Source organism: Chelonus insularis, unplaced genomic scaffold (genome assembly GCF_013357705.1).
Source record: "Chelonus insularis isolate UGA/USDA-ARS -01 unplaced genomic scaffold, ASM1335770v1 contig_63_pilon, whole genome shotgun sequence".
NCBI lineage: Eukaryota > Metazoa > Arthropoda > Insecta > Hymenoptera > Braconidae > Chelonus > Chelonus insularis.
The window spans coordinates 34,270-48,252 of NW_023276680.1; positions in this window are offsets into that span (position 1 = coordinate 34,270).

Consider the following 13,983-nt stretch of genomic DNA (forward strand, 5'->3'; position numbering starts at 1 on the left):
ACGACCCTGACCATGGGCTGCCTACTGAGCATCCCCTCAGCGGAGTTTATGGTGGAGGCGTTAGCAAAGAGGGCGGCCATCCGATACTGGCCTCAGAGGACCCCACGGGACTCAACTGCAAAAGGGTCGACCGATGCCCCAGGAAGCTGGAGTTCTCACCTGGGTATGAATTCCGCGCCAACCAAAGCGGATAAAACTGGTACTACGGGCGACGGAAATCCAAGCCCGCACCTGGGGCTGCAAAGTCGAAAAACGACATATAGAACCAGGTGTTTTCGGTTAATTGAGGTTGGACTCGTAGTGATGTGTCGCAAGGTCTTGGGCTAGATGCGTGTATCCTCGTGCCTTTCTAAAGGCGTGAGAATATCACGTCCCAAGTAACGCCGTCATTAGAAGTAGAGCCATTCCCAGAATTATGCCCTATAAAGCGAGGTACTCCAATAAAATGTCCTTCTCAGGACAGGAAAACAAGAACTGGGTATGGAGTCTTTTTCTTGGACAGACAGACCTGGATGGAGGAGGACGAGTAATCGCTTACCTCTAAGGGGCCTGTCTGGTACTTGGGTGGGCTGAAGACCAGAGGAGGAGAGGCTGGAGCTGGAATATGGTGCAGTGGACCAAAGGTGAAAGAATCCTACACTTGAGGCCGGAATGCGTCCGTTTACGCAATCCTGTTGTGCGCAATGCATATTGTGAATAGACATTGCGACGGGCAGCATTTCTATATCTGCAGTAACAGCTACGCTACTATTTTTTTTCGAAAGGAGAACATTTGAACGATTTCTGTAGACAATTAATGAATTCTTTTTGGTAAATAATGTGTCTCATAAGATCCTATAATTTATCAGTTAATGACGCCGTTTGATAAATATGATGAATATGGATTTAACCAAAAAATTCTTAGGTTGTGAATAACTTTTTTTAAGATAAATTATATTTCTATTTGATCGTTACTTTAAAGATGAGATAAGCTGGATTGTCATTTGATAGATAAATATTGATATTTTTAATTGAAATGAATAAGAATAAATGAATTTAATTTCAATTATCAAATTATATACATGTATTTGTGTGTATATGTATGTTTAAATACATCTTTTTATTTACTAATTTATGTAGTCACTAGTTCAACCAGTGAAATTTTTCTATTTTCTATAGCGTCACTGAGCAGTGCTACAAATAGTAAATATTCACATAGAATTAGTAAATAGTACTAATTTATTCTTAGAGAGCTGACATATAAATAATTATAAATTACTTTATGCAAAAAGTCTACTGTAGAACACCTGACAAGTGTTGATTGGTTTACAGGAGATTAGAAATCTAGGAAATTTATATTCTAGGTGTTATTGTATTGAGAACTCTAGGTTTGCAAGTACTGCTAAGATGCCCCAGGAGTATGTTTGGAACTCCCTTTTGGGGTTTCAGGACTCCTTGGGCTTTTCTGTCCTAGGCGGGTCTAGTTTGTATCCTTCCGGAACCGTGTAGAGTTCTTGTAGTCAAGTTGGAGATGTAGACACTTCTTGGAGGCTCGCTGTGCCCTCCTGGAATTGGGTCACACTTAATCCTGCCCTGCAGGTGGACTCTCACAGAGACTGTCTAGTACCAGGAAGCTCGGAATTATTTCGGAGGCACCCCACGACAGTTTGGCATTCATGGCTCGGGTTGTCCTTGATGGCGGGGAACTTCTCACCGTATGGATCACTGGAAGTAGCTCTGGTCACCTTCCCCAGGTTTCTCGTAGAAATCTCGTGGATGTGGAGGATCACTGGCTTGCACGTAGTCACTTGCTCTTTATCCACTTGTTTATAGTGTTGTAGAAAAATAATCGAAAAATCGATTGTTTGGCTTACAAAATCGATTTTTTTAAATCGAGCATGGTTCTTCCAATTAATTGAAAATAATCGATTTCTTTTTTTTTCGATTTTTCAACATCGATTTTTGATATAATTCTCATTTAAATTTATGCAAAATCGATTTTAACAATCGGTTATGATAATTTCGATTATGCAACTTTAAGGTTGTAATAATAAGAAACTTATTTATGGACATGAGATTTTTTTTAATAAAAAATTATGTATAAAATGGTTTTGGTGCTACAATTAAAAATAAGTAATTACCAGAGGAATCTCTATATTTATATGAATATATGTATTGTTACAAATTGTACAGTTTTAGCGCGTGTATACTATAGTGCAATAGCATTCCAATACTATAGTATCGTCTATAAACCCAAGATTCGAATCAGTTATGGCACTGACATTCTTATGTTTTTATTGTGGTAAATTGTTATTCTGGGTGTATTTAACAAAAACATTTCTTCTAATTGATTGTCGTAAAATAACTATGGCAAGTAAAAGTAAAATATGGAAATATTTTGTAAAAACTGACGAAGGGGGAAAATGCAAAATGTGTGATGAACATTTTAAATCAAAAAATACAAACACCAATCTTCACAATTATTTAAGAGCTATTCATAAAATAAAAGCTGAGCGACGACAACAAGTAAATGAACCATTGCATTTTGATGAAAATCAGGTATGTTTCTATGATGCTAAATGGAAAGTATCAATAATTTATTTATTTATATACATAAGTAAATTCATTCAATTACTTTTTTCAAGACTGTGAGTCATAATAATGACAATAATGAGGACATCCCTAATCGTCAACAACTAAAAAAAATCGTGAGTTATATGATTGAATAGTCAATTCTTTAAAAAAATACTTTTCAAGATATTGATTAAGATTATTTTACAGAAATTACAGTCTAGTATTCCTGAAATTATGGAAAACGTTCAGTCATATGAAGGTTGAAAATTAATTTTTTTAAATTTAAACATGCGAATTATAAATCAACTTAGTGACGTTGTTTTAATTTTCTACATAATTATATTATTAATAAATATTCATGATTTAAAAAGATTGTTTACCATTCCGAACGGTGGAAAAGCCAGGTTTGTTCGGTTAATGAAGACTTTGTGGACAAGATACAGAGTACCAAATAGAGACAAAATTTCAGATATAATCTATAATAAATACGATGTATTGTCCACACAAATTAAAGATAAATTTTCAAAACTGAATGTAGTAAGTTCAACGTGTGACGTGTGGACAGAAACTATGAACACTTAAAGTTTTTCGGGAGTGACTGCTCTTTACATCTATGACGATATATTACAATCATCTACAATTACAGAACAAAATTTAAACTAGAGTCACACCGCTGAATACCTTGGAAGAGAATTAGAAAACATTTGTACTGAATGGAATATTTCTCTCTCAAATATCTCCGCCGTAATGACTGATAATGCTGCTAATATTACCGAAGCAATTCAACTTACTTTTGGGCGTGCTAAACATCTTCCATGTATGGCACATCGAATTTATGTGTGACTGACGCGATAGCTAATACAGCAGATTTAAATATTCTGGTAGAGCAAGTTCAAGAAATTGTAGCATATTTCAAGCGGTGTGATGAATTGAAAAAAGTAACAGGCGATAATTTTGACGAGCCAACAAGATTAAAACAAAGCGTTATCACAAGGTGGAATTCTACATATTATATGTTGGAGAGATTTTTATTATTAAAAAAAGAAGTCGCTACAGTTCTATTACAGTTTGGTGCAGCACCAAACATGGTTCATGGCAAAGACATTGAAATTTTGCAAGAAGTCACTGATATGCTGAAACCTTTTGAAAACGTCACGCGAGAAATCTGTGCTGAAAAACATGAAACATGTGGTGAAATTATACCTACAATATATAATTTGATAGAGGATTTACAATGTTTACCATCTCAATCAGAAATATCAAAAAATCTTAAAAAACGGTTACTCGATAACGTTGAGAAAAGATTTGACAAAATTGAATTCAATTTAATACCAGCAGTGGCTATGCTTATGGACCCTCGTTTCAAGAAAATGGATTTTTAAAATGCTCTTGCTGCATCAAATGCCATTGCGCATGTTAATTCGAAATTGGAAGCGATGAAAAAATCTACTGAATGCGTAGTGATTAATGATAATAATGAAAATAAAATGTATGGTATATGGAAGCATTACGAGAAACGAGCAATAGAATCATTAAAATTGTTCGAACAAAACCATATTGGTCTCCATTTCGAATTAAAACAATATTTGTCAGAACCTACAATTGCATTCAACGAAAATCCACTTTCTTACTGGGTTAGCCGCAAAGGTTTCTTTACGTCTCTTTACAAAATTGCTGAAAAATATTTAGTGGTTCCTGCAACATTGGTTCCCTCTGAGCGACTATTCTCAGCTGCTAGCAACATTATGACGACGAAAACCGTATAAAACCTGAAAAATTACACAAAATACTCTTTCTGCAGTGTTTAAATGTGGATGAATGGTGATTAATCTTCAGAAGAATGCCAATAATTTTAAAATAACTTTAAGAAAAGTTTTTTTTACTATGAAAATAATGTTTATTTATTTTTATGTGAACAAATAATTTTTCAGACCAAACTTAAATTATAAATTATTTATTTTTTATTTAATATAAAATATTTTATGTTACTTTTCACTAAACGGATAGTTATAAAAAATTCATTTCTGTATTACCCATGTTCGAGAAATGTTTATAAAATTCTCTGTAGAGTAATAAGTTAATATGTAATAAAAGTTGCTTTGAAAAATATTTCGGATTATATGTTGATATTATGTTGAATCATGCGCGTTACAAGATTTGGAAACTGATGCCAATTAATTAAATTTTATACTCAAATATTAGTTGTATGAATAATACCTATTATAATATAGATTCTTATAATCGATAGTTCATGAACAATTTATCGTCTACATCGATGGCGCATACTTGAACATATTCGATTTAGTCCAGTCAAATGAGGGAAATGGGATAATTTTGGTTTGCTGCGGCCAAATTAATGATTTATAGATGACTGGATCGGAAATTTCGCGAGAAACACAATGGTGTAGGTTAAAATTGTTTGGCACGCATAGGGGGGGAGTAAATCGCGAAAAACCGCCCCCCTCGCGAATTTCTCGATTTCTATGATAGATATGAAAAAATGTTTTAAATAAAAGTTGTTCAGAATTTAATTTTAATAAAAAAAGTACTGAACACTTTTTTCATATCTATGATAGATAAAAAGTTATTCGCGACTGAAGCTTCACTATTGACAAAAGCTTCAGTCGCGTCTAAGAAAATTAATAAAAAATACTTAATGTTAGAAACATTACTTTTTGGCGATTTATTTCGAAAAATGCGATATTAAATTTCATTTTTAGAGAAAAATTTTTTTTTATTAATTTTTTCATTATTTTTATAAACAATGAATTATTTAAATCATTCCCATTTTGGTTCAAATGCACCGATCAGCCCGATTTTGGGCTCAAAATGTGCAGAATTAAAAATGGAACATTTCATCTATGCAAAGTTTTTTATTATTTTGCACCTGTTAAAAGTTATACAGGTATAACCAAATATTTATAGCTTTTGTCAATAGTGAAGCTTCAGTCGCGAATAACTTTTTATCTATCATAGATATGAAAAAAGTGTTCAGTACTTTTTTTATTAAAATTAAATTCTGAACAACTTTTATTTAAAACATTTTTTCATATCTATCATAGAAATCGAAAAATTCGCGAGGGGGGGCGGTTTTTCGCGATTTACTCCCCCCCTATGCGTGCCAAACAATTTTAACCTACACCATTGTGTTTCTCGCGAAATTTCCGATCCAGTCATCTATAAATCATTAATTTGGCCGCAGCAAACCAAAATTATCCCATTTCCCTCATTTGACTGGACTAATTGCTTATAATCGATATTTATTTTTTGATTCGTGCAACACTACTTGTTTACAAAATATGAGATTTTGAACGCACGAGTTTCACAAAGTTGGTTACCACACGACTCAGTAAATAGTAATTGCTACCAGGTCAAGTTTTCCAGACCTTTTATATGGCAATTTTCCCCTCTCTAGGTTTTACGTTTTTCTAGAATTTTCCAGGGCGTTCGAGGATCATGCAGGACTATACAAAATTCATTTTATTTCATCACAGAGCAGCCAGAGAAATATTTGCTTTTAAAAGAAGTTAAATAGGAAAATATAACGCTCGTGTTCATTTGTGCTCGAAACATTCCTTCGCAGTGGTACTAATCTTTGTTATTAGTGCTCAGTGATTATCATCACGCAACTTCTTTTTTTCACGCAGTAATAATCCACTCACACTTCAAGTGGTACTCTGTTAAAAATTCAACTGATTAAATTCTTAGGGTAGTGACACTCATTAATCTCATTCAGTGGGGCTCAGTGTTCTCAGTGAACTCAAACACTCATCTTCAATGCTTAGTTAATTCATTCAGTTGCATTCAACTTTCTGAACTCAACTTAGTGCTCAATCTAGTGTTCACTTCAACTTTGACTGAATTCATCGTTCGTGTTCTGCAATCTTTGGACTCATCTACTCATTACAATAGCTGATAAAAACAGGCCGATGAACTCAACACACCTGATGTACCTGAAGGTCATCTTAAACGACATCTCATAGTAGATGATGAGCTAGCTAGTGACTCAGATGCTCAGGGTGATCTAGACACGGACGCAGGTGGCACTCAACAAGAACGTTTGGAACCTTCTAGTACAAAAACTAATGACTGACCAAAATCTCCTACGTCCAAGGCCACCATGCAATGAAACTCGCTAAATTACCGTCTTCGAATCCAGTACAGGCATCACAGAATCCTGTTGGAAGAGGTCTATAATTGAGAGACCTACTTGAACTTATCACTTATAGTTGCTGACTTGCTCGCCAAACAAGATGTCCTTGACACAATTCCAGAGTTTAGTGGTAAATATGGTGATTGGCGGCCCGTCCGTGATTTATTCGTTGCCATGGTGAAGGACCACCCCATCATGCCAGCCGTCAAGAAAACATTAGCTCACAAGTCGGCAGACTTCTCAAATTGCCTAGTTTCATCAGAAAGTCAGCGGACGCACTCAATGATCTCATCCATATACTCATAGACTCACTCAATGCACTCAAGGCCCGTACAATACTGGGATCACCTTCTAGTTCCCCTGGTAACCCCCAAGCTTGATTCTAGCACCAAGGAGGCTTGGGAAAATAAACAGGGTGTATCAACTAAAATGCCTGAGCTCGTTGCACTGACGGAATTCGTCACGGGCAGAGCCCGAGCTCAGGATCGGCTGGAGAGTGCTCCTTCAACAAAATCAACAAGCTTATCCTTCAAATCATCACCACACAAGACTTACAAGTTCGAGCTTATATAGTAAGCGCTGAACTTCAAACAAGTACACCGCACTCATGAAGTGGTCCAACCAATACTCAACAGCACTCAGTTAGAGCTTAACAAGCCTCCAGATTCATTCAGAAGTCACTGGTAGAAAACCACAGTACCCATGTGAAATGTGTGGAGATCCTGACCTTACATTGTCACCTGTCAGGACTTCTTTAGGTTGACCAGGCAACTTTGATTAGAGTGAAGATCACCCACACTGGTGAAGACGTGAAAATCATCCGAGCTGATGAATAGTTTATCCCACTCTCGTGGTTGTTAGTTTTTCTTTATTACAGTGACCTTAACTCTCTTCTGGACCTGATGGGGCCACTAGCCGTGTGAAAGTCATCGTAGTAATAGTATTTCATTTGTAAAATTAATAAATTTGTGAGAGAAATTTGTAAACTACAATTACAGTCCATTGTTTTTTAATGTCACCCTTCTCGAACAAAACGTTTTTTAGGATTACGCATGGATGTTCCGAGGTTAATTGCCTTATTAATGGACAAATAAAATGTTAGAAATTGATTCAATTCCAATTTCTGGTGGACAATTCCACTCATGAATTAGCTAGTCATGTTCCTCCAATAGTTCTTGAATCAGAAACCGTGTCTAGTTTTTCTGAGCAGTATATGTCAATACCAAGTGTTCAAGTCACACCAGTTACAGAATTATGCACAACAATTTCAACAGAATCTGTTTAAGCAAATGTTAATTCAGAAAAATCAGTACCTTTACTTCTTCCTAAGCAAGAATCAGAGGTTAAATCTCCTATTCAAACGTAAACAGTAACCTCAATAACCAGAATGAATATTTTTTAATCTGAGATTGAAGAAGACTTTAAAACTTACAGTGCGCTTCCTTTGGAAGAACAAAACACAACAAAATTGTCGAAGATCGAGAATGATTTAGTAAAGAAAAAGTTAGTAAACTATTTTACTCATTTATTACATTATATTACCCCTTTTTCTATAGATATACAGTATGATCAGATGTAACAAAAAAGATAGAAAGTTTGCAACGATGGGAGATGGAACAAAATGCTAAAATAAAATTAGCAGGAGATGTAGCAAGGATACGATGAGAGTTGAGCGGACTGAAGAACGTTTAGAACAGCAGAAACTTTAATTTAATAACATGGAACCAACTTGAATTTTAACGCTAACTTCCGAGTTTTGATTATTATAAATAATCACAATAAGAGCTCATACTTTTTCAAATAAGGCCCGATCGTGATCCACGTCACCGGAGTGTCCTAGAAACCCGGAACGATAGTGCACTGTTTGCACCTCGAGTTGCAAAGGTCGAGTTGTGAAATATTCGTAAATGTTTCACGACTCACGAATGAGATCTAGGTCCCGAATACTCAAAACTACAGCTTTGTCAGCTGGGTCACTAAACTAAAAAGAAGAACAACAAAAAAAATCAAGAGCAGAAAACTTAGACGTTTCGCAAGAGGATTAAAGTTCTACTTCTAAAATTTTTATTTTATATGAAATTATTATTATCATTACAGAATTAAAACAGTTATAATATTCTGCAGCCAGTTTTTGTACATTATGGACTTTCATATGACTTTAACATACAATTTTGTATAAGTTTATAGCTATGTCACATTTTTGTTTCATTTATAATTATTGGCTAAAATAGCCATAAAATTGTTATCAACAGTAGTAACATCCGTTCCATGTAATGTTTATTTTCTATGGCTGGAAACGTCTACGATGAAAGTCGCAATCGACTAACTGAAGATCATTTCTCTCGTTTGCTATTCTCAAAGTCATTAGATTTATCGGAATGGTGCTTCTAATTAATTTTCTAGTTATTGAGTGCAATTGATTCAGTCAATGCCTTAAACGTATTTTTAAGAGTATCCAAAGATCAGTAAATATCATTAAATATAATTTGAATAAAGAACTACAGCAAAGTAGAAAAAAGAAAAGTAAATAACGAAACACCATATTTTCTCAAATTTCTTTAAGAGATTCAAGATTTTTTGAAGGAAATAAACTAAGTAAATTTCATTCTCTAACAATTTTTGTAGACAAAAATTATTATGAAGAAACGATATTTTAAAAATTCTGTCTAAATATTATAGAAACTTCTATGAAGAAGTTAATATACTGATAATGCTTCAAGTACTTAACTAATTAGCTTAGTCTTTTATTCAACTTATATTTAAATAAAATAATAATTAATTCAATAAAGTTTACTGTTTTTTAAAGTTAATATTAATGTTAATATCATAAGTTATTGTAATAATAATACTCAAGACTGAAAACTAATCGAATAAAGAGACAAAAGTTAATTAGTTTCATTGTTTCGAAGTAGAATCTGTTCCATGAAACTTTAGTTATTAAGAAGACACTCCTTTAAAAATTGCTCGTTTATAATGGGAGTGTGTATTGTTCAAATCCGATTGATAATAAAAAAACATTAAATAAAATGACTAATTTCTTATGATTGTAAATTGCCGCTATGAGCAAAGTTGTACATTTATGAATATCGATATTTTTAATTAGTCGTGAAATTGTAAATTCAAATTTTCCCGCTCATTTTTTATGTGATTCATTAAGGATGTTTTGTATATTTTTAGAAATAGCTAGAATTTATTGAAAAAAATAGGGGTGACTCCATCAAGTTTCCTAAAGTCTCACAAAAAATTTCAAGTCATTCCACTAAATTGATGAAAAGTTATTACAGATTTTTTTCTAATAAATCTACACGTAGTTATATGGAAATCGTGGTATCAAAAAAACATAAAATGCAAGAATATTTAGTACTTACAGTATTAATTATCAATAAAAAAAATAAAAATAAGCGACATTTACCGAATGATGGAAAATAGGGTTTCATCCAACGTGAAAACGCGGTAGCATCGCAAACATAACTATGACGAAAGTATAGCAAATTGAAATGTTTCTATAATATATGCTACTGTACAAATTCGAATATCATCTGAGTGAGTACAAATAAATCAACAGCTCAAGTTTATGATGAAATAAAATGTATTGATAAAAACAAAAGAATTCATACATATTTAAAAATTATACTTTTTCAAATACTAGCCAACAATTATAAAACTTAACGCAAAATAAAGCACTTTCCATTTATATGAATTCTTAGAATCTATGCCAGTTATTCTTCGATTGGTTGATAATTTACGGAACGAATTTGTTAATATTTAATATGGACTCAACCAGTCTATGATTTTTTCAATACTAGATTGGTGCATTGATTGTAATTGTTTTTCTTTTATTTTATTTATAAGGAATATTTCGAGAGCTTTTTTATCTAAAGCGTCGTGTTTGCTCTTCAAAATATCCATGCTGATTCCGGCTCGAGCTAATTTTTGTAAAATCGATAAACCAACACCATCCTGTATGCATAATAGACTGGACAAATTTTTTTTCACAACTACCAACGATTTTCAAGATTTGACTTGGTCTGAAAACGGCATTGCAGATTCCAACAAAGTGATGTTGGTTACGCTCAATTTCTTCAAAATTTTATCAAGAATTCCACAATCATGAATTGCATGATGTGCTTCAGTTCTAGCAATATTTAATATGTCAGCCAATTCTATAATTATGCATGAACCTTTACCCGTGACTTTTCTGATCACTTGCAACGTGTCAACAAAACCATAAATTACCGCCGAAAACTCACTTATTCATTCATTTTTAACAAGAGCTCGGAACAACCTAGGCCTATCAAAGGTTAAATTTTGTGTAGTGATACAATATTGTTTTTCAATGATTTCAACCATTCCAACAAACTATCTAAAGCTAATCGAAAATGAACGGATAATACTTTTTTTCATTATAAAAGAGTTCACCAGAACAATTTATCAGTCCATGGGCTTCATTTGCCTTTGTAGAAATTTGTTAAACTGGATTGATGTAGGTTGAAAAAGTATTCGCACGAAATTTAGAAGCAATTTGAAGAATATCGCAATCAGCCTCAAACCCAGAAAGTTCTAAATCCAGAATAATGATTAAAATTTCACAATTATCGTCTTCTAAATTTGCATCTTCACACTTGGCTTCATTTTCTGGTACCGCAAATTCTCCAGTAATGAACAATTGCTCTTATATATAACTGCTTCTCGATTTTCTTTCTTATGCCGTGGCATGGTACGGAACTTTTTCAGCTGCATCCGATGTTTTTTATACTCATGAGTTATTATTAATGCACGTCTTTTTAATAAAGCTTCATCTTTGAAAAGAACATGGCGTGTGTGATGTTTACCTGGTGACAGGGCTATTTTTTGCGTGTATCCTTCTCCAACATTCTTCTGTCCTACCACGCATGCAAAACGATAATCAGCAGATGTAGTTCTGCTATAACATCTTGATTTTGGAGCTTTGCTAGCCATCATAGCATTTAGACTCTCATTGGCATTACTAGATGCATCATTACAAAATTTTTACGCATTCGCTGCTAATTTATCAAATATACTTTTTAATTCGTTTAATAATATTTGATCTTCAAAACCTCCTGGGATAACCTTATGCACATAATTTTCCTGATCTGTCTTATAACCACACCAGATACCACATTTGGAATGATCATTAAAAGCATGGTAGGCAGGAATACCAATTTGGGGGGTTGTCCCCTCAATTTCAGAGGGACAAAATGTAGAATGGGGTTTTTTTAGGGGCTTTAAATTTTTAAGGGTAATTTGAGGGGTATTTTAAGAATGCTCCAAAATATGCCAAATTATAATTTAAATAGATACCTTTCATTTCTATTTTATTTTGGTGTAAAGAACCCTTTTTATAGTATATTGTTTAATTAAAAATCTTATAATTATTAAATAAATGATTCAATTTTTATGTAAAATAATATTCATAAATTATTTCTGATATTCCCATTGCTACAAATAAAATGAAAAGATCTCCAATATCGATTTTTATATTCAAAGAAAGGAGTACGTTAAAACAATTCTGAGAATTCTAAATAATGAATAGAACAACATGGTTTGAAAAAGTTCCAGGAATAAAAATGCTAAACGTCCACAGTTCATTTCTACAGCTTTACACGCGCAGTATACGGTTAAATAGCTATTGGATAATAACAACTTTTTAGTTAAGAGGTAATTAATTAGTGAAAATGAATTAATCAATTACATTTACAATATTATGAACAATGGAAAATACTAATGCTAGAGAAAGTGCAGTAACAGTGGAATTAGAGCCTATTAAAACCCATGCATTCAGACCTATGGGAATATTTTTAATTAATGGTATTAAACAATACGGGTTCTTACAAATAGCAGGTATGTATTTATTTATTCATTTGTTTTAGACTATTTTGATGAAAATATTTACATATTTATGTGAATTCATCATCATTTATAGAGAATTCATTTTTGTTTAAACCCTGTAAATTGCTCTGATTCGAAAATGAATTAAGTGAAAATGAGGATGATGAAGTAATAATGAGTGATGAAGATATGATGTGGAATGGCGAGAGAATGGCATGGCTTGATTTTCGGGAAGAATGATTTTTAAAAGAAATTTAACACTGTTGATATTTAAAAAATTACGAATCTGTTTGATAATGTCGAAAAATAATAGTCAAAAAAAAAAAATACTATCAAAAATATACTAAAGTTTGGAAAGCAAATCCAGAATTAAAAGGTAACAGTTTTTTCTTGTATTTTTCCTTTTGATTATAAATTTATGAATAGAATTGAATCATACTTGTAATGTTTTGTTGACGGTTCATTTTAAATTTTGGCGCGGCTTGCACTTGCGCGAAGGAAACTGCCAGCTTTTTGAAGTAGATTTGCTCCGTCTCATGCTTACCTCGTTTTTCTTTTTCTCTCTCTTTTTCTATTCTAAGCCATGGATGCTTCTATTCGTTTACACAATCTAAAGTTTATTTTAAATTATTTTAATTATTAAAAATTGTTTTTTACGAACTGTATTCAATTTTAATTCATTTGTGCAAAGTGTTTATATACTTATATAATAAAAATGAATCATTTCTCTATTAGAGGTAAATATGTGATGTACAATATAACCTCATAACTTATCTCACATGAATCTCTACTGACGAGTTTTGAAAATTTTTCATGTCACGATGTTTATGAAGTAATTGCTAGTTTTTTTTACAATAAATGTTTAAATTTCAGATTAGATTGCATCTGATAGCACAGATGACACCTTGGCTCTCTGTAAATATTGTAAGATAACCGATAAAGCTCACAATAAAGATTTGATTAGCCACTCAAGAACTGAAAAGCATAAAAAAGCGGTGGATCTAGAAAAATTGACGAAGTCATGCAAATCTTTAAGGGCCACATTCAGACTAGTTTTGTCAGACAGTTCAAAAGTAGCAAAATTAAAAATTGCAGCATACATTGCTGAGCATAGTGCTATTTAGGCCATAGATCATTTGATAGACATATTACCACAGTTGGATTCTTCATCAGATGCTCTCAAAAATCTAAAACTTCATCGCACTAAATGCTCTATGTTATTAAAAAATGTTCTTGGTCCATCTATGCCTGAATATTTAATCGAAGAAATCAGGAATTATTCCTACTCATTAATTATTGATGAAAGTGCTGATTTTTCGACACAGTAAATTTTGTGTATCATGGTGCGATTTTTTAAATTTAAAACTAAAACAATCGTCACAACTTTTTATCGAGTAATCAAATTAATAAATTGCAATGTAGAAAGT